Source organism: Durio zibethinus, chromosome 25, assembly GCF_047325235.1.
Source record: "Durio zibethinus cultivar Kanyao isolate XHJ-2024 chromosome 25, ASM4732523v1, whole genome shotgun sequence".
Lineage (NCBI taxonomy): Eukaryota > Viridiplantae > Streptophyta > Magnoliopsida > Malvales > Malvaceae > Durio > Durio zibethinus.
This window is the reverse complement of record NC_143186.1, coordinates 5,751,729-5,777,142: the sequence shown is the minus strand read 5'-3', so window position 1 is coordinate 5,777,142 and position 25,414 is coordinate 5,751,729. Positions and strand designations below refer to the sequence as shown.

Sequence of the window (25,414 nt, the reverse complement as noted above, 5' to 3'; positions counted from 1 at the left end):
TTTTTTTTTGGATTATCTAAGGTGCTTTTGGAAAGAAAATGCTTTAAATAATTTTTTACAAAATATTGAATGGGATTATTTAAGACGTTTTTGGCCAAAAAATACTTTAAATAATCTTTTTAAAAAATCTTATAAGTAACCAAAAAAAATAAACATTAAAAGAAGGGGTTGAACCTACAACCTTATGATTAATAATCATATGCTCTAACCAACTAAGTTACTCTAATTTTTTTATATTTTATCTCTTAAATCTTATAAATAATGAAATGATCAAAAACACTTTAAATAATGCCTTTCAAAAACATTAAAACGTTAAAAAGAAGGGTTGAACCAACGACCTTATAATTAATAATAATATATTCTAATCGATTAAGATATTCTAATTTTTTTATATTTTACTTAAATCTTATAAGTAATGAAAGAGATTATTTAAGACGTTTTTAATAAAAAAAACTTTAAATAATAACCTTAAAATTTTTTAAGAGATTATTTCAGGTATTTCTAGATTAAAAAAGCTTTAAATGATCTCTTGATACATTTTAAAAGGGATTATTTATTATATAAGGTATTTTTGGATAAAAATATCTCAAATAATCCCCTTATATTTTTTAAAGAATATTATTTAAAACGTTTTTTATCCCAAAAAAATCTTAAATAATCTTCTAATATATTTTAAAGGAAATTATTTAAGAGCATTTTTTAACAAAAAACCTCTTAAATAATCTTTTTTAAAAAGTTCAAAAATGTTTTAAATAATCCCCTTTAAAAAAATATTTGAGATTGTTTAAAGCGTAGTTAGAAAATGCCTTAAATAATAAAAAAAATTATTTAAGGCATTTTCTAACTAAAAAAACCTCAAATAATATCTAATATTTTTTTATTGATGATATTTTATAAATAAAAATAACAATCAAATAAAATATTTATCTTCTTTTGTTGTTAAAAATATCATTTGTTGTTTGAATATTTATTATTAATAAAAATTAATAAAAAAATTATCATCATATGTATAAAAGAGATTATAATAGTTATGTAATAATTAATATATATAGATTATTTTCAAGCAAATGAGTAAATCTGAACATAAAATATCTTAAAAATAAAAAAATATTTTAGATATCATATTTTTTCTCATAATATAAAATTTTACGAATCAAATGCTTCTTTAAGTGTTAAGTAACTTTTGCCTTGTTTAAGAAGTTTTCCGGATCCTTAAGTTCGCTCACTTAGATCTCTTTTTATTTTTACAACTTTTCATCATGTTGTTCTCATTCTTTGTTTTCTTGTTCCTAATATTCCACTTTCTAACAAAAGACTCTCGTTAGGAGATGCCTTATTTTTCTTTTGGTCTCTAGCATAAGAAAAAGAGCTATAAAGCAGAAGAAGACGCGTAATCGAGGGCGTTACAAGAGTAACAAAGTAAAACAAGAGAAGATGCGTAACCAGCAGGTACGATGTCACGTTTATTTATTCAATATACGATTGTCGTCTCATGAGTCCTGATTTGTCATTTTCCATATATTTTCCAAACGGATGTTTCGCGGAGTTTAACATTGAATTGTGCCGTGGGCTGCATTTGTTTGCAGTCGGAGCTCCGGCACAGTATGATTAGTTGTTTCTTTTTTTGGTCCAACAGCACTGTCATGAGTTGTTTGAAAAGCGAAATCATGATGTGATTGCATCAAACATTTCTTATCGTAAGTCTAATTTTCATTGGAGGAATTTAAAAATAAAAAAAAGGTGTGGTGACTCACTGCATTCCGAACTGAACAATTATATCTTCATATATAGATTTTTAGTCCAATTTTACTCTTATATTTATGTATCCTTATCTCAGAAATATTCCAATTTATTTGCTGATCTTTATCTCACAAACACCCCAAAATTTGTTAATATTTTTTATTGAATAATTTTTTTCTTTAAAATTATCAAATAAAATATAAAGTATAAATAATAATAACTTATTAATGCAATATATTTTTAAATGAATGTTTTTAATTATAAATAATTATTTTTATTATTTATTTTCAATAAAATTATTATTTGATATAAAAATAATTATAATTAATTATAATTAATTATTAATTCATAAATTTAAAAATAATATTAAAAATTTTATTATACACAACATTTAACCTAACTTCTAATTCACCAAAATATTATTAAAAATTGATGCCACATAATGTCATTTTTTATTCGAGTTTTGTTAAAAGTCAACTAATATTGGAGTTATTTATTGCCTATTTTAACTGGAATTGACCAATCAAAAACCTTGGGAGGCAACGTGGACAACTTCCGTTGCTGTGCGTTGACTCGCTTAAGAACCAAAGAATCGTACGACACTCCTGTCGATGTTTATAGTACTTGGGAGGAAAGCTGGAACACGCAAGAAATGAAAATAATGCATTCAGGTAGGAGGAAATGTTGTACTCTTCCATTTCCAAAAACACTCCGCCTTAGAACTCGGGGGAAAGGTTATATGGTATGATTCAATATGTTATTTATGTTTATACTTTTATTTTGTATTATATTTATTTTTATCATATTTACCTTATTAGTGTTTATCGTCACTTACATTGCAAAGTTAATATAAGTATGTTGTTTTTTTACCATTAGATTATATGTTTGTTTAAACTCGATAATTTAAATTTTTTAATTTTTAAATATTTAAAAGTTATTAAAATTTCAAATTTGATCATTTATAACAACTCAATATGGTAAGAGTGATGATCATAACTAAATTTATTTTTTATTTGAAAATTATGTCCAATTTTATATTGGTTTCTTCTTGATTGTAAAAGATATTGCATAAATTTTTTTATTTATGATTTTCAATCACAACAGCAATGCAAACTAAGTCTCAAAAGTTCACTTTAAAAGGTAATCTTTTTAAGCAAAAAAAGCCCTCAATCAATTAACTATTCAAATAATCAAAAGCATAATCAAACAATTAATTAATCATAAAAGAGATAATGATTTAATGTGATTCAATTTAATTTACTTATGTCTACATGTAAGAAAAAGAAATATATTAGTTATAAAAAATTATAAACAAACAAATCATCAATACCCATTCTCAAACAAATATATACCCATATGCACTTATATACCATATCTATATGGATTCTTTTATTCTCTTCAAGTTCACTCTAATATACAACCCATTAAAATATTTTCAATCTCCTCTAGTTTTAGACGGTGTCTACCGAATAAAATTTTATAACTCTCTTACATATTTTTTCATACCTAATACTATAAAGACTCCACTATTTATAAATATATTAACTTGACTATTAAGAATCTATTTTCTCTTAGAAATTTTTTCTATAAGTTTTCCTATCTGTCAAGTAAAATATCTAACAATCCCATCTTGAATAAATCTCTACACAAATCTTTTATGCGATTTGAGTCAATCTTAACAACCTTCACTTTAACTCAAATTTCATTAATCATCAATCTCCATACTAAATAGCTTGTTTTATCTGTAATGGAAGTCTTGTAACAATTTTCTTTGTGTCTTCACGCTTCATATAAACCAATCTATCAAAATATGAACTTAAACTCCTCTCTTGAATTGAGCTTTTTTGGACTTATCTTTTCTCATATCTTAAACCTTTAACTCTGATACTAATAGTTAGGAATCCCATCCACAAGCTTCGAATGGCTTTAATATCAATTGTTAGGAGCATGACAACTTTGTTACTAATTGTTAAGTAAAAAAGGCCCCCAATCAATTAACAATCCAAGCTAGCGAATACATAATCAAACAATGAATCGATCATGGAAGAGACAACAATTTAACATGGTTCAACCCAACAACCTATGTCCATGGATGAAAAAAAATAAATTCATTAGTTATAGAGAAATACAAACATACATATCATCAATATTCAATCCAAAATAAACATATACCCATGTGCACCCGGCACTATATCTATTTAGACCCTCTCATTCTCCTTTAGCCCACTTTAACATACACACTCATAAAAACCTTCTCAATCTACTATAGTTTTATGGAGGGTTTATCCAATAAAACTTAATAACTCTCTTACATCTTTTTCTCATACTTACTCTATGGAGACTCTACTATTTATAAGTATACTAACTTGCCTATTAAGAATTCTTTTTTCTTAGAACAATTTTTCTACAAATCTTATCATCCATCAAGCAATATCTAACCAATCTCATTTTGAATAAACCTCTATGCAAATCTTTTATGGGATTTGAGTCAATCCTAATAACACCCATAAAAACCTTTTTAACTTTCTTTAGTCTTATTGGGTGTTTAACCAATAAAATCTTATAACTCTCTTACATATTTTTCTCATACCTAATCACATAGAGACTCTAATATTTATAAGTATACTAACTTACCTATCAAGAATATCTTTCCTCTTAGAATTCTTTAGAATTCTTCTTCTACAAATTTTTTTATCCATCAAGCAATATCTAGCCAATCCCATCTTGAATAAATCTATATGTAAATCTCTTTAGGGTTTGCCTCTTTTCATGTTTCAAACCTTCAACTCTGATACTATTTATAAGGAAACAAACAAACATGCACAACACTCATACATATACAAACGACAAAGTAAGCCTACAACAAAATAAAAACAAACAAATATATTTATTCAGCGCAATCCAAAGTGACTTACTTCAAATCCAACCCACTAACAAAATAAATCTTTACAATTATGAGACTTTTAAAATGAGAAAAGTCACCAAAAACTCCTTACTCAAAATATAACCCAAAACCTAATTACACTCTTTTAATAGCTCATTTACTTATCTATTTTTTTGGTGTCTAACTATTTAGGATTACTAAACTAAAACCAAAGCACTAATATATAAGGGTAAAACTTCGTATAACTTTACAAAAGCTTTCACGTGAGATACAAGACATACTCTCAACTCTTATAACTCACTCAACTTTCAATATGGGATATGATTCAAGGCAAAGCTCAATAAGTCCAAGTTCAACCTTAAATGTTTGAAAAATATTGAAGTCTAATGTGAGAGATCACATTAGAAATTACAACATATTATTTGATTTTCACCTGTTATCTTGTTATGTAAAAATGATAAACTTTTATACCTATAGGAAAGACAAAGAATGAAAAAACTAAATAGATGCATGACAAGCTAAAATGAGATATGGAAGAAATAAGTAAGGAGCCAAAAAAGATGAAAGCGGGCCAATAACAAGTAAGAGGAAAATTAGAAGCCATTGAATTGGAATGTGAGCAACTTCGAAAGGAGACTAACCTAATAATTCTACAAAGTGTGAACACCCAAATTTGCCTTGCTTTGATGTTCCAAATCTTGAAAGCAAGAGAAAACCAAGAATTCGACAAGACAGCCCAACCCATTTATGCTCTTCGGTACTTCTCATAATTCATTGGTACAATATATTTAAGCTTTATCATATTTAATTTGCATGTACATTATTGCGAATACTTTGTAACACAGTAGCTAACATTACCTTTTTCTATTTCCTTATCTACTTTTACAGTGAAGTGATAGTGAAAGAGAACCAATAAAGGAACGTTTTGAAAAATTAAAGGCTAGGGTTAAGCCATATCATTATATACTCCACATTTTTAGGCCAAACTTTTCATCCAAGTTTTGACAAAATCAGATGTTCAATGCCATGGATGGGAGTTTAAACTTTAATTTGCAATTATCCTTAAATTTAGATAGTTAATAGTAAGATTAAGTATAGTGCAAATTGAGAGTAATTCTAATATATTTTTTTGAACCTAAAGCTTAACATAAATGGTTCATTCATTTCTTTTAAGAGTTTGATTCTAGAAAGATTGAGATTCAATTCTTAATACTTGTAAATTTTCTTTCAATTCTTAATACTTTGCAAAATTTCTTTTTTTAATTTCCCTTCAACCTTGGCTTATTTTATACCAAAAAAATTATATAGTTTCTTTATTTAACATTACAAATCTTATAAACAACCAAATTTGCTCTTAAATTTTAAATTTTCAAAGATATGCATGCATGGTTAAGATTACATGGGTATCAATACCAACCAACTTCTAGAATATGTATAAATGTTTATAAGAACTCTTAATTGTTGAACTTTATATTGAATAAGGATTAATACAATCTAGTTGAAGAAAAAACTTAGGTAAGATATTTCTAGAAAATTATCTTAAGGATAATAGCTTTTTCATTATAGTGCAAATGGATTTTTAGAAACATTATTCCTAAGATATAATATCTTGTAAACACCTAATTTTGTCTAGGCAGAATCAGGCCAATTATGAAACTCTTAAAATCTGACTTAGTCCAAATCTAATTTTTTTTAATCTTGATAAGTTTTTAGAATCAAATTTAAAACCAATTTGACACAAATACCCTAACATGAAATCTTGTCAAAAAAGTGAAACTTTATCAAAGGTAATCAAAACTAGCCAAATTGGATTGAACTCGAGCAATCTTATAAAATTCACAACCAAATCGGGTTAATAAGGCTTCATATTAATATTTGTGATTTTAATCTATAAACACCTTAAAATGTGATTTTTAAGTTCTTTAACCCAATAGTATTTTCAAAATGTGATTGTTAAAGTTCTTTAACCTATTTTTATAAGTGCCTTTTTTCAAAATGAGATTTTTAAAGTTTCTTAGCCTATTTTTATATGAGCCATTTTCTAAATGTGAATTTTAAAGTTCCTTAGCCTATTTTTATAAAAGTCTTTTTCCAAATAAGACTTTTAAAGTTCCCTAGCATATTTTTATAAAAGCCCTTTTTCCCATTGAGATTTTTAAAGTTTCCTAGCCTATTTTTATAGGATCTCTTTTTCAAAATATGATTTTTAAAATTTTTTAGCCTATTTTTATAAATAATCTTTTCCAAATGTGAGTTTTAAGGTTCTTTAACCTATTTGTATAGGCACTTTTTTTTAAAAAATTTGAAGTTTAAAGTTCCTTAGCCTATTTTTATAGGAGCCTTTTTCCAAATGTGAATTTTAAATTTCCCTAACCTATTTTTATATGAGCATTTTCTCAAAATGTTATATTTAAAGTTCCTTAGCCTATTTTTATAGAAGCTCTTTTCCAAAAAGTTATTTTTAAAATTCTCTAGCCTATTTTTATATAAGCCATTTTTCAAAATGAGCATTTTAAAGTTCCCTAGCCTACCTTTATAGGAGCCATTTTTAAAATGAGATTTTTAAAGTTCTTTAGCTTATCTTTATAAAAGCCTTGTCAAAGTTAATATTTTAAAAGTTAGCCTTTCTTTAAATGAGCTTTTCAAAATTGAGATTTTTTAAAGTTTCATAGCTTTAGTTTAGAGGAGTTTTTCCAAAATTGAGATTTTAGAATTTTGTAGCCTTTGTTTAGAGGAGTTCTCCAATGTTTACATTTTTTAAATTTCGAAGTCTTTGTATAGAGGAGTTTTTCAAAATTCAAGGTTTTTTCAAGCTTTTAAAATCTCTATTGGCCAAGAAAAAAATGAAAAAAAAAAAGCAAACAAAAACCTTTCAGCATTGGTCTAAAACAAAATTGATGTCTTGGTCTTTGTATTATTTTTTTATATTCAAAACATGCAAAAAGGGGTAAGTGTATACATCTAAGTTTGCCCAGGTAGAATGGGATCAATTGTGAAACTCTTAAAATCTGGCTTAATTCAAATCCAACCTTTCTTAAATCTTGACAAGTTTTTAGAATCAGATTTAGGACGAATTTGACCCAAATGCCATAAGGTCAAATTTGGTTTAACATAGTCAAACAAAGTCAAACTTGATAAAAGATGGTGAAAACTAGTTAAACCAAATTGAACTCGGGTCAATCTTATAAAGTTCACAACCGAATGGGGTTAATAAGCCTTCGGATTAATATTTGTGATTTTGATGCATTGAAAATTTTGATTGCACTTCCAAAAAGGTAAAATTACTAAAATACCCTTTAAAAGTATTTTTGTAATTGGACTTTCTTAAAGATGGATTTTTGTGAAAACTTTCATATCACTTTTAAGTATTATTTTATGATTTTTTTTATGAATCAAAAACCCTGATCGCACCCTAGAGGTGTGAAATTACCGAAATACTCATAGAGATATTTTCATAATTTGACCTTCTTAAGGTTAGTTTTTCATGAAATGCTTTAGATCATGATTTTATGTTATTTTATTATTTTTAGTGCATTAAAAACCTTAATCGCATCTTGGAAGATGTGAAATTATCAAAAAATCCTTATGAGGCTTTTGGTTGGCAGAATCTTGGATTCCATGAGAAAGTGTGATCCCTGGAAAAGTGCAATACTTAGAGTTTTCTTTCATTTTCAGGACATCCCGTGTTTAGATACACTCATTTAATTGAAAAAATCCACATATATTAATTCTTGAATAATTACCATAATCTCATTGACATATATGATAAAAACTTTTTATTAGCTTTTATTAATAATAAATACCCAAAAGAGTGATTTACGGCATTTTTAGTCAAAAAATACCTTAAATAATCTCTAATTTTTTTTAAAGAGGATTATTTAAGGTATTTTTAGTAAAAAATACCTTAAATAAAAAAATGGTTAAATAATTCTTTTCATTACTTATAAAATTTAAGAGATAAAATATAAAAAAATTGAAGTAGTTTAATCGATTAAAGCATATGGTTATTAACTACAAGATCATAGGTATGACCCTTCCCTCTAGCGTTTAATATTTTTTAAAAGCATTATTTAAGGCATTTTGACTAAAAATGCATTAAATAATCACTTTCATTACTTATAAGATTTAAGACATAAAATATAAAAAAATTGGAGTAGCTTAGTTGATTAGAGCATATGGTTATTAATCATAAGGTCATAGGTTCTATCATTCTTTCTAGAGTTTATTTTTGGGGATTACTTGTAAGATTTTTTTTTTTGGATTATTTAAGGCCTTTTTTCTGGCTAAAAAATGCCTTAAATAATGCTAAACAATTTTTTAAAGAATTATTTAAGGTGTTTTTGTTTAAAAAAACACCTTAAATAATCTTCTACAAAATTGAATGGGATTATTTAAGGTATTTTTTTGCTAGAAAACGTTTAAATAATCCCTAAAAAAAATTAAATAGGATTATTTAAGGCATTTCTGATCAGAAATACCTTAAATAATATTGATAAATGTTTTTAGAGGATTATTTAAGATTTTTTTTGCTAGAAAATGCCTTAAATAATCTCCCAAAAAATTGAACAAAATTATTTAAGGCATTTTTCATGCCAAATGCCATTAATTGCAATATTAAAAAAAAAATTTAGCAGTAGAAACCTACAACTAACTTGCAGTCACTTTCAGACATGCTTTTTAAAATGGTAACAGCTATTTCATAATTTTTTATTCAGATCAAATTTGAAAATAATGCAACTTTTTCTTCCGAAATCTTAGAATACCACAAGGAGAGATAGGTTTTTGATTCTAAGATTTTGGGTACTATTAAAAATTTATCATTTTCTCTCGAAATCAAATTATCTTGAATTGAAAGTTAGAATCAAATACCCACTAGTAAGATTCTCGAGAAAAATATATGAAACCCCCTAAGCCAAATACCCCATTAAGGGTATTTTTGTAATTTAACATTCTCTAAGTCAATTTTTTGTGAAACACTTAAAATCATGGTTTTGTATTATTTCATGATTTTTTGTGCATTAAAAACCTTGATTGCACCTCCGAAGGTGTGAAATTACTAAAATACCCAAAGTGTTATTTTTGTAATTTGACCTTTTCGCGGTCGATTTTTGGCAAAACTCTTCAAATCATGTTTTCACACTATTTGGTGATTTTTGAGGCACTAAAAACTTTGATCGTCCCTCGAAAAGTATGAAATTACCAAAATACCTTTGGAGGTAATTTTGTAATTTAATCTTCAAAGATTAATTGTTCACGAAAACTTTCAAATCATGATTTCATAATATTTCAAGATTTTTGGTGCTTTAAAATCACAAAAATTAAGAAATGAACATTATTCCTTAAGAAAATTACATAAAAGGTAAAAACTTTCTAATGAAGGGTAAAATGATCTTTTCACTTGGTTCCACCAGCACTAAAAATATAATTTTTGGCCATGAACATTCTAAACCATGGGATGATCTTGATAGGTTGAACCCAATGATGAAAAATGGCTTTTTGCAAAAATAAACAAGGGAGAAAAAATGACAATTAGATGAAAAATACATCCAAGGGCTGTATGCGTTTTACATGGGATATTTATTTATCTTTTAGGGTTGGAAAGAAAAAAGGAGGCAACTGGGAAGGTCGTGACGTGCAAGGTAAAAAAAGAAAAAAATAGAAAAATTTGGAAAAGCTTTGTGAAGGTATAATTTTTAATAGATTTCTCATTGCATTTTATACCATTTTCATTTCGTTTCCATAGTTTTCATGTTATTCAGTATTTTATTTTTCTCTTTTTCTTGAGAAAATTTTAGTTAGTTGTGTCTATAACTTTAAATTTGATCCAAAAATTTAACCAACTAGTCCATAGTTTGGTTTGATACAAAAAAGATTAAAGAAATCAAAATCCACCATTGAAACATCCATTGAAAGGTCCGGCCAAGCTCTTTTCCCCCATGGCGGAACCTCTTTTTGATTTTTATGATGTGTTTTCCTTGCTTTAGATCATGTGTATGGATGTTTGGATTGTTATTCTACTTGTTACTTGTATGAATGTTGATTAGTTTAGTGGTTGTTTATAGTGTTTGGTTAAATTAGTATGTTTTTATAGTTTCCTTACTAGTTAGTTTACTACGTGTTTGATAAAATTTCTTTTATGATGAAAATACCTTTATATTATAGTATCATGAAGTTTTGATGCATGTTCAATTAAATAAAGTGATAGAATGATTGTAATAACCATAAAAGCATTCGGCCAAGCTCTCTCATGCTTGGCTGAACCTTCTTCCCTTTAGTAATGGCAAAATGTTGCTTATTTCTCACATGTTTGTTTGTGTTCTTGCATTATTTTTCAAGTTTTTTATGTGTTTGATCAAATTTTCAATGAACAAAAAAGCTAGATTAGTAGACTTTTTGGTGATTTTAATTTGTTTATATGAATTTCAAAAAAAAAAAAAAAAAACAATGGCACATGTCTTTAAAATTTTAAAACTCTTAGTTTTTTTTATTCATTTTTACGATAATGTTATATACATGTTAAGTTTGTAATATATTTGTGAATATGCCTTAGTTTGTAATAAGTTTATTTTCATACATGGTTCATGCATTAAAGTTTGCATTTTCATTAATGGTATTTTTGTAACTTTTACCATATTACTCCCATGCTTCAAAATTTGTATTTTTATCAATGAAATTTTAGTAATTTAGTTACGTGCATTAAAGTTTGCATTTTTATCCATGACATTTTATTAATTTTGTTATATGCATTCCAAAACCCTAAACCAAAACAAGTGAAACCATAATTCTCAAGCCCTAAATCCAAACCCTAAACTCTAAATAAAAACCTTAAACCCTAAACCAAATCCAAACCCAAACCCTAAACCCTAAACTATAAATCCTAAACCTTAAACCAAACATTAAACCCAAAACCAAAATGCTAAACCCTAAACTAACCCTAAACTAACCCTAAACCCTAAACCAACCCTCAAACCCCCTAAAACCAACCTTTAACCCGATTCATGCATTTGCATTCCATCTTATTTTAAGATTAGATGCATTCTTAAATTGCCATGCATTCGTACCTTGTCATTCATGTTTAATCATCATGCATTCATATTATTATTATGTTCATGCATACATGCATTGGTTTTATAAATAAGGTTTTTCAAAAGAAAGTGTTTTAATATAACTTGGAGAATCTAGCCTAAATATAGGGGGACTCTCAACGATTATTATTTATATGAGGTATTATCTCGATTTAATGGGTCAATTTAAAAATTACTAAGTTAAAGATATTTTTTAAACTCTACCTAAATATAAGAGAGTGGAAAAAATGTGTAGATGCTTAGGATATTTTCATCTTGATCCAAAAATAATTTATTTTACTTAATAAAATAAAAATGATTTGCCTTTAAAAGAAACAAGAAAAAGAAAAGATTTGATTTTTGGAATAAACAAAGAAATTAATTTTTAAACATTAAGAATATGACCATTTTTACCAAAATCTAAAGATAATATGTAATTAATTGGTACTGTCTTTAATGGGCGCTATAGGGGAATCAATCTTTTCTCATACATAACCAACTTCTAGACCCAAACTTTGTTTTTGTAGACCGTAAATTGTTTTTTTGTAAAACTTTAAATCCGTTTTAAATGTTTTATTAAAAAAATAATTTTTTTGTAGCCAATTACACCCTAAAAAAGATTAATAACAACTACTCATTTTTTAGTTTTTATTGAAAATGTTTTTTTAAACCCTGTTTTTTTCCTCATTCCCAAGTTCGGTGATCAGGTTCTGAGCCCCTCCATCGCTACATATCTATCGAAAAAGAAGAAGATTGCACTTCAAGCTCATTTTGAGCACACTTAAACCAAAATCAGAAAAATAAGAGTGAAAGATAAAAATCTGATTTTTTGAGTGAAAATATGTGTTAAAATGAATGTTAATAGAAATATTTATAAACATCAAAATATGTCTGAAACACCTTTCCACGAATAAGTATCTTTTGGATAAGGGAACATAACCTTTAAGTGAAAGAGCATGTTCAACGTTATGATATTTGAATTCCTAAAATAGATAGTTGATTTGTCAAAGAAGGCAGTCGTTTGTGCAAATTTTTCATACAACAGTTGGTTGATCCAAAAAAACAATCGACTACTCATGCCCAACTTTTGCTAAAACCTCACCAGAAAGTCAGTGACCAATTTTGTTCATGAGTAGTTGGAAGGCCAACCACTACTCTTGCTGGCAGCTAATAGGGCTACTTTAGTCGAATTTCACTTCAAAGCTATTTTTAACTTGCAAACATCATATTTTCAACACATATGCATATTACATGATTTAAGTTTTTTTTTTTTTTTTTTTTGTTTTCATTTGAGCACTTAAGAAAACAATTTATTTGGCAATATATACAACATTCCCTCAATTATTATCAAAGAATGCAAATGTACGCAATCCTAAAGAAAAATACAATTTGGTTGAGACCTCTCCACTTTGGACAATGAATATGCCAATATGCTCTATGGTGAATTGGAAAGCCTCAGCAGAAAATAAGGTAACATCAGGAACGTAAAACTGCTTGCAATGTGTTGAACTCTGTTAATCCAATCATGATAATGTTCTTAATAAATTGGATGATCGATCCTATGAAGCCTAGCCCACACACTTCTTGTACAAAATGTCAGTTAGTTAATTTCGATCGATCATGGTAGGCTCAACATTCTTACCAAAAGCTAGCCTATTCATAACTTATGCATGTCATCTAACTTATGCCTCTCTAACTTTTGGAGACAAATAGTGCTCTTGTCACTTTGGGCCAAAGGTTAGTAATCTTTGACCTTTGTTTGTTCTATCAGCTGGTTGAGGCTATTGTTGCCCCCTGAGCTGATTCTTGGAATTCTAATCGGTAGAGTCTACAGCAATGGCCTAGTAACAGCCACTTCACTTCCGATAACATTAATACTTCTACCATAGTACTCAGCCATAGCTTTCGTATGTTTTTTGAAAGCGTTAGTCACATTATCAAAAATTTTTTCAATATCGACAGAATTTTATGGACAAATTTTTTTGATTGATAGTTATTGACTTATTTTTAATAAAATAAAATAAAAAATTAACTTAAAAATTAGTGACGGATTACGAACTAATCATCAATAAAATTTATTGATTGAATATTTTTCTTCGATATTTCATAAGTAAAAATTTGAAGGAAATATTATAAAAAGTTGGTGCGAGCTTTAGGATCAAAATTATCCATTGATAATCCATAAGTTAATAGTTTATCAAAGAAAAATTTTGTCAATAATAAATTTAAAAAAAAATTAAAACTAAATTTTAAAAAATAAGATTATTGAAGAAAATTTTAATCGACAATCCATCACGTCTTTAAATCTAAAATCCCTAACTCATCTTCCTCATTTTCTCTCTCTCTCTCTCTCTCATTTTTTCTGCTCGACCTTGACCCTAATCCTAACTTCAACCTCTATCACTTCTGCTCCTCCTTATCACTCTGTCAATCTATTCTTAGTGCCTTCCGACGGTAGGACAGTGTCATCCAACCCCTCGTTTTCACTCTTTCACAATCTCTTTCTTCCCAACGTTCGAATCTTGCATAAAATATATGGTTTGAATTTCTCTTTCCTTAAATTAAAAAAATTTAAGAAAATAAAAAGCAACATAGAATAGCAACTAAATCTATCCACGTTTGAGGCAGACCCGATGGGTTTTCTAAAATTGTTATCCAGACCCAACCCGTCAAGTAGAAGTTTAAAGTCTCGAAATTTTTAAAAAAATATTTAAAAATAATAAAATATTAATATTTAAATATTTTTAATATATTTAAAAATTAAAATTAAATAAAAAATAATTTAAAATAATTTAATTTCTTAGACCGGATTGAATGTATGACTCCAAACTTAAATAAGTTTACAAGCTTCTGTCCAAAGTTCGAACCCTGTAATAATAAATTAAACTAATGAGGTACGCCTTAAGAGTTAAGCAACCTTTGCCTTGCTTAAAAAGTTTGCCAGATTGTTAAGTTCGCTCACTTAGATCTCCTTTTTATTTTTTTTATCACTTTTCATCATGTTGTTCTCTTTCTTGGTTTTCTTGTTCCTAATATTCCATCTCTTTATGAAAAGCCTTTTCTTTCTTTTGGTTTCCAGGAAAAGAAAAAGGGCTAATAAAGCAGAAGAGGATGCGAAGATGCGTAATCGAGGGAGTTGGAAGAGTTCAGAGTAAAACAAGAGAAGATACGTAACCAGCAGGTACGATATCACGTGTATTATTTATTCAATATTTGATCGTCGTCTATGATGAGTCATGATTTGCCATAGGCTGCATTTGTTTGCACTCGGAGCTCCGGTAATCTTCGGTTCGTAGAGTTTAATAATGATTGGTGCCGTAGGCTGTATTTGTTCGCAGTCGGAGCTCCGACGGAGAATGATTAGATATTTCTTGTTCTTGGTGCCACAGCACAATGAGTAGTTGTTTGAAAAACAAAAGAATGATGTGATTGCATCAAATGCTCATCCGAGTACGGATCTTTATCCGACAAATACCCTAATTTATTTATTAATCTTTATCTCACAAACAACACAAAAATATATTAATATTTTTTATTAAATAATTTTTTCTTTAAAGTTATCAAATAAAATATAAAATATATTTAAAAATAACTTATTAATGCCAGCGTATTTTTTTATGAATGTCGTTAATTATAAATATATTATTTCGATAAAATTATTATTGCATATAAATATCTGCAGCCAAAGAGTATTATTAATCGGATCATAAAATTGACATAATGTCATCTTTTATTCGCGGAATTGTTCCAGTCAACCAATATGGGAGTTATTTATTGCCTATTTTAACTGGAATTGACCAGTCAAAAACCACGGGAGGTAATGTGGACAATCGTGCGATGCTGTGCGTTGACTCGCGGAAGTACCAAAGAATCGTTCGACACTCGATGGAAGCCTTGCGATATCGCACGACATATCACAATACTTAAAGTAATTGGGAGGAAAACTGGAACACGCAGGAAATGAAAACAATGCTTTCGAGTGGGAGCAAGTATTGTCCTCTTCCATTTCCAAAATCACTCCGCCTTAGAACTTGCGGGAAAGGCTATATGGTATGATTCAATAAGTTATTTATGTTTATACTTTTATCTTGTATTATCTTTAATTTTATCATATTTAACTTGTTAGTGTTTGTCATCAGTCACATTGCAAGTTAATTTTTTTTACCATTAGATTATATACTTGTTTAAACTCAACAATTTACAAATTTTAATTTTTAAATATTTTAAAATTATTGGAATTACAAACTTGATCATTTATAAGAACTCAATATAAACTTTAACACTCTTATCAAAAGGTGTTGATCATAAGTAAATTTATTGTTAGTTTTAAAATTATGTCCAATTTTTTATTGGTTTCTTCTTAATTGTAAAAGATATTGCATAACTTTTTTTTATTTACGATTTTCAATCACAACGACAATGCAAACTAAATCTCAAAAGTTCAGTTCAAAAGGTGAGTCCAAGTCCGACCTTAAATACCCAAAACCATTGAATTCGGATGTGAGAGACCATGTTAGAAATTACAATTTATTATTTGATTTTCACCTTCTTGTTATGTAAAAATGATGAACTTTTGTAATTGTAGAAAAAAAAAAGGATGAAAAAACTAAATAGGCGCATGAGAAGGCTAAGATGTGATATGGAAGAAATAAGCGAGGAACAAAAAAAGATCAAAGAGGGCCAAAGACAAGTAAGAGAAAAATTTGAAGCCATTGAATTGGAATGTGAGCATCTTCGAAAGGAGACCAACCTCATAATTCAACAGAGTATGAGTACCCAAATACGCCTTGCTTTGATGTTTCAAATTTTGAAAGCAAGAGAGAATCAAGAGTTCGACAAGGCAGCCCAACTCACTTGTGCTCTCCGGTACTTCTCTTCGCAATTCATTAGTACAATATATTTAAGCTTGATCGCATTTACTTTGCATGTACATTGTCATGAATACTTCGTAACACGATAGCTAACATTACCTCTTCTCGTTTCCTTGTCTATTTTTACAGCGAAGTGATAGCGAGAGAGAACCAACAAAGGAATGCTTCGAAAAATTAAAGGTTGGGTTGAGCTATATTGTTATATACTCCACATTCCTAGGCCAACGTTTTCATCCAAGTTCCGGAAAAATCAAATGTTCAATGCCATGTATGGAAGTCTGAACTTTAATTTGCAATTATCCTTAAATTTAGATCGTTAGTAGTAAGCTTAATTAAATAAAAGTTACTATTGCAAACTGAGTAATTCTAATATATTTTCTTGAACCTAATGCTTTGGTTCATTCACTTCCTTTAAGATTTGAATGTCAATAAAATTGGGATTCAATTCTTAGTACTTGCAAATTTTCTTTCTATAATTTCCCTTTAGCCTTGGTTTATTTTATATTAAAAAAAATTATATAATTTCTTTTTTAAATGTTACAAATCATATTAACAAACCAACTTTGTTCTTAAATTTTTAAATTTCAAAGGTATGCGTGCAGGGTCAAGATTACACGGGTATCAATACCAACCAATTTTCAGAAAATATACGGATATCTATAAAAAGTCTTCATCGTTGAACTTTATATTGAATAAAAATTAAAGATTTATTTAGATGAATAGTGAGATTAATTTTAATGAAATTAAAAATAATAATAAAAGTTATTGTAACTGTAATTAAAAAAAAATAGTTATTATAGCTGAAAATAAGAAAATTTAATAAAAAATATATATTAAATAAATCTCATTAAAATTTGTATTTAAATTCAATTGGTGGTGATTAAAGCTTAATGGTGTGTCACTCGATGTGTAGTTCTATCCAATAGCCCACTAATTCAATATAGTTGAAGAAACTTAAATAAGATACGTGCAGAAAGTTATCTTAAGAATAATAATTTTTTAATTATAGTGCAAATGGATTCTTAGAAACATTATTTTCAAGATATAATATCTATCAAAAAAGAACAAGATTGCACTTCAAGCTCTTTTTTTTTTAATACACTTAAACCAAAATTAGAAAAATGAGAGTGAAAGATAAAAATCTGATTATTTTTTGAGTGAAAAGATGTGTTAAAATGAATCTTAATGAAAGTATTTATAAATCTCAAAAGATGTTTGAAACACCATTCCACGAATAAATATCTTTTGGATAAAGGAACAAGACCTTTAATTGAAAGATCATGTTTAACGTTATGATTTTTGAGTTCTCAAAATAGATAGTTTGACTGCTCAAAACAGGCAATTGATTATACAAATTTGCCATGCAACAGTTGATTGCTCTGAAAAAGCAGTCGATTGTTCATGCCTAACTTTTGCCAAAAAAATCACTCAAGGTCACTGACCAATTTTGTTCATAAGTATTTGGAAGGGAAATCGTTGCTCTTGCTGGCAGTTGATAGTACTGCTTTAGTCAAATTTCACTTCAAAGCTATTTTTAATTTCCAAACATCATGTTTTCAACACATATACATATTACGTGATTTAAGAACCTTTTTGTTTTCATTTAAACACTTAAAGAAAACAATTCCTTTGGTAATACATACAACATTCCCTCACTTATTATCTAAAAATGCAAATGTTTGCAATCTTAAAGAAAAATACAATTTGGTTAAGACCTCTCCACTTTGGACAGTGAATATGCCAATATGCTCTATGGTTGATTGGAAAGCCTCAGCAAAAAATAAAGTAAAATCAGGAACTTAAAACTCTTTGTGAGGTGTTGAATTCTTTTAATCCAATCATGATAATGTTCTCAATAAATTGGATGATTGATCTTACGAAGGCCTGGCCCACACACCTTTTATACAAAATGTCTATTAGTTAATTTCCATCGATCATGGCAAACTCAACATTCTTAATAAAAGCTAGCCTATTCAAAACGTATGTGTCATGGTCAGCTTTGGCTTGCCTTGGTCTTGCAAGAGTACCCCGATGCAGGCAGCAGATGACACCTAGTCCATGGAATGGTGATCCCAAAGCAAGTGCGGGCAAGCATGGGCCTTGGAGCATATAGTGTGGGCATTTTGGAGCCTATTAATCAGGTCGGATGCTAGTCGATGAAGCCGTATGCAATCAACTTTGAGTGGGTTGGTGGAGCATGGATGTATATTCTAACATCATTGGAGTCAAAAGGAAGATCATGGTGTTTTGAGTTTGCTGGAGTTGAGTTTGGAACGGCTTGGGGGAAAAGTGTTCCTATTTCAAGCCTTTTTATGGTTTTTGGTAGCATAACTCTAAAAGCTCCTATACTTTATATAAAAAGGATATTTGGTATCGGCTCTTCACTACCTCTGTAGCTAACCAATTGGCGGGGGGCTTGCTAGTTTAATGTGAGCAATTCCTAGGCACCACATGTGCCTAAGTAGGTAAGTATCGTCAGATCATGAGTATGAAATGGTGTCTCCTCAAGACATGGTAAACTTAGGGGCAATTTGGATCATATCATGCTTTGCTTTAGGCCATAGGGTTAAGTCATAACATTTGATATGCCCTTTGGTTTCCCTTCCTTAAGTCAAATTATGTGTAACCAAGAATCATCGGGAGTGCTTATGTAGGAGAGGCACCAATAAGCCTAAGAGATGAGTGGACTAGTAAGCAAGTAAGCTACTAGACCCTTATGGTTACTTGGTAACATGCGTAAAAGTGGGTTGTAGCTGAGGCAGCACATAGGAGTATCTAATTAATGCAGGCATGATGTTGAGCGTCCATCATGCATGTGGCAGCTAAAGTGTGGTTAAAGGGGTGAGGCCACAAGGTGCAAGCTTCATGAATAATAAGATGAGTCTAGTATTGCTCCAAACTTATTGTAAACTAGCATATGTGCCATGCCTTAGGGTTCTAAGCACTAGAGCTATGAAATACATGTGCGAACATGGTGTTGGGTTCTCATCATGTGAAAAAATGTTCGCCTAATAAGACTCAAGGTTGCATGCGTTTAAGTGAGTTCTTGTAGTTAGTACTTAAGATTTTCATGCTTGAGGGCACTAGATTAGTGCTCGAGGCCACATAGAGATTGTAGGTTAGTGATGTGATGGAAGTTAAGTTCCTCCCTCGAGAAGTTTGGGAATGTTGCAAATGACCCTATGGGCCAAGTCAAGTAAGGCTATCACATGGAATACCGTTGAACTATAGTTGTCCAGAAGGAAATGGGCTTACAAAAGGCTTACCTCGACTATGTAGTTTTGGTGCTGTACAATTGCATGGCTTTAGCATAAGGAACACCCAATCCATAACATGTGATATTAAAACCAACTCTGGGGGTACTAGTAATGTGCCTTGAGGATGATAGACCCTCGTTGAAGTAAAAAAAGATGTCATGGTCCAATAGAGAAGCCATGAATCCCTTATTGGCTGCATATTATAATTGGTCTTGGGATATAAGTGTTTATACTACTTTCAACTTATGAGATGTCTTTTGTGAAACAAATTGTGAGATCCAGTGGGGTCAAATTGGATAATACTTCACAAGTTGGTACAGACCATGGCATTTGGTATCAAAACAGAGCTAGTGTCATCCTTTGCACAAGCATGAAATTTTAAGTAAATTCATAAATGAGAAAAATCAAGTTTGTGCTAGCTCGTAAAGAACTATCAAGGTAAAAATGCAGTACTGTGGCTATAAGGACTTGAGAATGAGTCATTGATGCAAGCTATGGGAAAATTGGCCTAGGTGCAAAGCCTTTGAGTAAGCTTTTAGTTTCCAAACAGAAGGGCACAAAAGTTTAACCTTAACTAGTAGACAATGTTAGCTTGTACGGGCATTCAACGCCTTTTAGATTGTGGTTGGGTACGAGTTATAATTGTAAAATGGTGCACACCATATAATTGCATTAAGTTAGCCCACGAGGGCCAAAACGAGTCTTGTTCTTAAAAACATGAGTTGTGCTTATTAAGAGGATGTTACTAACATGTGCCTTTATTATATGATGTAGGTACCCTAGACGAGTATCTGGGTTTCAAGCAAGGAGCAATTCTACGGAGGTAAATGAGTTTGAGATGGTAAAAAAACTAAGCAAATGGGTAGATGGAGAAAGCCATCTAAGTGTATATTGGTCAGTGGACCATTTAAGCTTATGTTGGCCGTTGGACCATTTGAACTTATGTTAGTCGTTGGACTATATTTGGCTTGGCCAAGAAAAGGCCATATAAGTTCAGTAAGTCAATGGTTATGGCATTACAAGTCAAATATGGTCAATGAATTAGAAAAGTTGAGCAAGGCAGAGAGATGTTGGTTGAAATTAAGCTAAAATGTGGAAATTTTAAGTAAAAGTTGGCCATTATAAAGGCCTTAAGTCCTATGGGTTGGTGAACCTTGGGTTTGAGTAGGTCAGAGGACCTTGTACTTATAGTGGATCAACAAATCTTTAAGCATCGAATGGGCTTATGTAATGCCTTTATTTGAATTTTTACAAAGTGAAATGCATAAAGATTAAAAGCAGATGCGAGCTTGAGTAAGTGAAACTATCGTTGAGACATGGTTGTATGTAGAGTCGATCTTGAGAAAAAGTAGGGAAGCATCATGATTGCATGTCAAACTAAGCCAAAGCAATGAAGTCTATGAGGTATTTGAGCAAGGATTAAGTTCGAGATAAATGAGATTATGCTGCTATGAGTAGCAATTAGCTAAAAGGTCACCCCTAGAGAGGAAACCTTGGAGTGGTTGAAATGGCCTAAGTTGAGAGATGACCAAAGTGTTTGAATGCTTCTATGTTAGAGGCAACTAAGGGTGATGCAACATGAATGCGGTTGACTTAAACACTATGTCTAGAGGGTGCATCAAATAATTGGTGCCACAGGCGTACGATTACTATGATGGGCAATATTCAGCAAGGTGCAACATTATACAATAAAGCAAGAAAAGGTCATTCATTTTACTAAGGATCATGTTCAACAAAGATACCTCGAGGTTGTAACTTTGAGACCTTTAGTGAACTAGTGCAATGGCATAAAGTGAAGCCGCAGTTTAAATTTAGAGCTCCAAAGGAAAAATAGCACAAAAAGTGTAGAGAAGTGAAAGGAGCTTGGATGAGACCTTGTTGACAACAATAATGGAATGAACTATAGGCAATGCTTCATTTGACGAGATCACGGCGAATCCTTGAAGAGGGTACATAAGAGAGACATATAAAAAAATGTCAAATCTATGCAACATGAGAACTTGGGTGTGGTGTTAACGTTGATAAAGGCATCGACATAGTAAATAAAGAAGGATGTCATAGTCCGGCCTTGGTGTACTTTGGTCTTGCCATGACTACCTTGATGTGGGTAACAGACGAAACTTAGTCTATAGGATGATGATCCTAGAGCAAGTGTGTGAGCAAGTATAGACTTTGAAACAGGCCATTATATAGGCATCTTGGAGCTTATTAGCCAGGTTGATGCTAATGGGTGAAGTTGTGTGCAGGCACCTTCAAGTGGGTTAATAGAGCATGGATCTACATTCTAGCATCATTATAATCAAGATAAAGATCATGGTGCCTTAAGTTTGCTGGAGTTGAGCTTAGAAGGGCTTGGGAAGAAAAATGTCCCCATTTCAAACCATTTCAAACATTTTTATGGTTCTTGGTTGTATAGCCTTAAAAGCTCTTACACTCTATATAAGGGGACATTTGATGTCAACTTTCTACCACTTTCTTAGCTAGCAAGCTGACAAGGGCCTGTTAGTCTAAAGTGAGATATTCTTAGGCACATATGGTGTCTAGGTGGACAAGTATCGTCAAGTCACGAATGTGGCACTATATATCCTCGAGATATGGTAAACTAAGGGATGGTTGGGGCCGATGAGCCTTATATCACGCCTTCACATTAGGCCATGAGATTAAGTCATAGTGTCATAATGTCTAGATCCGAAGATCTATCGCTAGACATTGACTTTTAAGAGTAGCCACCAATTTTTTTTATATCTAGGTGCGATTGGCCACCTAAGGAATCTGTCCTTTCAGGGAACACCTAAGTTTAAAGGTCCCTAAAAGAATAAGTTCAGGTCTACTAACCAGAACAGGGTTCGAGAGTTCAGTTACGTGTGAGGAAGGTTATAGCACATTCACAACGCCCATCAAAAGATGGTACCAGCTTAAATTTGTGTCATCCAATGAGCCTTAAAATTTTACCAAGTAATTAATTATTGAAAATTATTCTCAATTGACTCTAATACTTTTAGCAAAAAATTGAGAAAATTTCTTCACCTCAGGAGTATGCAAGAAAACTACTGTTTCACTTGCAGAGGCTCCATCGTCGGATTATTTAACATAAACAAAAAAAAAATAAAAAAAAGAAGAAAAGAATGATTGTTCTTGTGCAGGAAAAATTGATACTTTCAACTTTTTTAAAAAAAAACTTTTTTTGAAAATTTATTTTTAAAAAAAATTGATACTTTCAACTTTCAACTTTTTTTCAAAAATATTTTTTGAAAACTTTGATTTTTGAGGAAAATTGATACTTTCAACTTTTTTGAAAAAAAAACTTTTTTGAAAAAAATATTTTTTGGAAACTTTGATTTTTGAGGAAAATTGATACTTTCAACTTTTTTGAAAAAAAAACTTTTTTGAAAAAAATATTTTTTGGAAAAATTTATTTTTAAGGAAAATGGATACTTTCAACTTTTCTCCAAAAATATTTTTTTTTAGATTCTTTGATTTTCGAAGAAAATTGATACTTTCAACTTTTTCTCAAAAACTTTTTTTGAAAATTTATTTTTAAGGAAAATTGATACTTTTTCCCCAAAAATATTTTTTTTAGGTTTTATTTAAAGAAAATAAAATAATAAAACAAAATAAAAGTGAAAATAAAAAAAAAGTAAAACAAAAATAAAAATAAAATAAAGATAAAAAACATTAAATAATCCTAATTTAATAAATAAAAAAACAAATAAATAAATAAATATAAAAAAAAATCTGGAACGGCTCGAAGTACGGCTCGGCTCAAGGAAGAGAAACGACTCGAAGAAACGGTTCGAGACGTCGATTCAGCTCGGCTAACGGCTCGGGGAGGCAGAACACGCGCGGGTCGAAAAACGGGTCGACGCTCGGATCGAGTCGGATCTTGGCAAAATACGCGGATCCTCTGGGTTATTTAACGCAAAAATGATGTCGTTTTAGGAAGGTATATAAGGTTGTTTCCTTTGTTTTTTTGGCAGAAACCTTCTCCGTCTCTCTCTCTTCCTTCTTTTTCTCTCCCTTCTCTCTAAAACGATCGAAAAACTCATGTTGAATATTCACCGGATTCTAGAATTTTTCATTGAAATATGAGTTTTTCACCGAAAGTTCGTCGAAAAGTTGGTCAATTTCTGGGAATCTTCACCGAAAATTGGGCAGCTAGCCAAAAACTTTAAATTTGGCCGAAATTGTGGTCGAAAAATTCAACGTCCATTGGAAAAGTCACCGAAATCTGGAAATTTTCTAGAAATTTCCAAAAAAAAATTTCGCCAAAAATCTCCAAAAAATTTTTCCGATTCCTACAACTGTTCTAACATTTCTAAACATTTTCTTAGCCTTCAAAAATCTTTCGTATGCCCTTTTCTCTCAACTAGTAGCTTCTTTCCTCATTGTTTTTTTCTATTCTATTTCTGAGGATCCCTTTTATATGGATTGATCAGAAGAGTTTCTGATCAATCTCAATTCCTCTTTGATCGGGATTCAATCATTGAATCCAACATAGACTCTTTTGATTAAATCTCAATCCAATTTTCAGCCAGATAAATAAAAAAATTAAATGAAAATAAATCAGATAAATTAAAAAATTAACAGATAAATTAAAATTAAATAACAGATAATACATAATTTGATATACATAAATATTAATAGGAAAAAAAGAAGAAAAAAAAAAATAAAGATATATACATATTAATAAATACATAAATACCTAAGATAAAAAAAATAAAAGAAAAAAAATATAAAAAAACAATAATAATAAAAATAAAAATAAAATAGAGATAAAATAAAAATGTAACATACAAAAAAAATAAAAATAAAAAATAAAAATAAAATGAAGAAAAAAAAAGAACATAGACTTACTTATTTGGATCATGCCCAATTGATCCGGGCTTGGACCAAATTGGGTGTCTACAGCTATCCTTCTTTGCACATTTTCTGTGAAACAGAAATTGCGCAAAGACGTAAACACCCAATCAAGACTCAACTCGACCTTTTTACTTTTTTTGTTTGTTTTTTTTTTTGTTTTTGATCAAAGCTCCTATAGGCAGAGGCTCGATGACTTTGAAAAACATAAATGACTCCTCTAATCAGAGGTTCAATAACTTTGGAAAAATAAATTGCTCCTCTAGACAGAGGCACCACGACTTTGAAAAGTAAATTGCTCCTCTAAATAGAGGCACCACGACTTTTGAAAGTAAATTGCTCTTTGACAATCATGTCCAAAGGAGTTGAAAATTGTGTTTGAAAGAATTTCAGGAGATTATGCCCAAAGGTCTTATAAATCAACCCTGATACCAAAAGACATCCTATTTCAAGGATTAGGAACTTACCTGACAAGTTTCTTCTCAAATTTGAAAATATCTTTACATCTATTTTCTCTATGTGGGATGTTGGAACACCCCTGCTTCTTGAATTTATACACTATACTTTCCTAAAAGTAGTATATGCTATGCGATGCATATGAATTTCAATGCATGCTATGCAAATGTTGGCCAATTAATTCCTATTCAATGTATGGTACTCAAGTTTCTCAAGCTCTTTTCTTGGACGTCAAGCCCTTTGATTCTTCAAAGATCCAATTACACTACTTTTCTACGATCGAGC

At 30.0% G+C, this 25,414-nt stretch overlaps 1 long non-coding RNA gene across 8 annotated transcripts; it reads left to right on the top strand.

The window, feature by feature from the left end:
* The first annotated feature begins 2,396 nt into the window (after positions 1-2,396).
* On the top strand, positions 2,397-16,424 carry LOC111276392 (uncharacterized). Of its 8 annotated transcripts, none has more exons than XR_016333663.1 (4): positions 2,397-2,411; positions 14,768-14,869; positions 15,490-15,738; positions 16,274-16,424. It is a non-coding gene; the product is annotated as an uncharacterized LOC111276392 (long non-coding RNA). The 8 variants fall into 8 exon arrangements; XR_016333658.1 differs by having other exon boundaries at positions 15,440-15,738; XR_016333662.1 differs by lacking the exon at positions 2,397-2,411 and adding an exon at positions 14,212-14,226.
* The last annotated feature ends 8,990 nt before the right edge of the window (positions 16,425-25,414 follow it).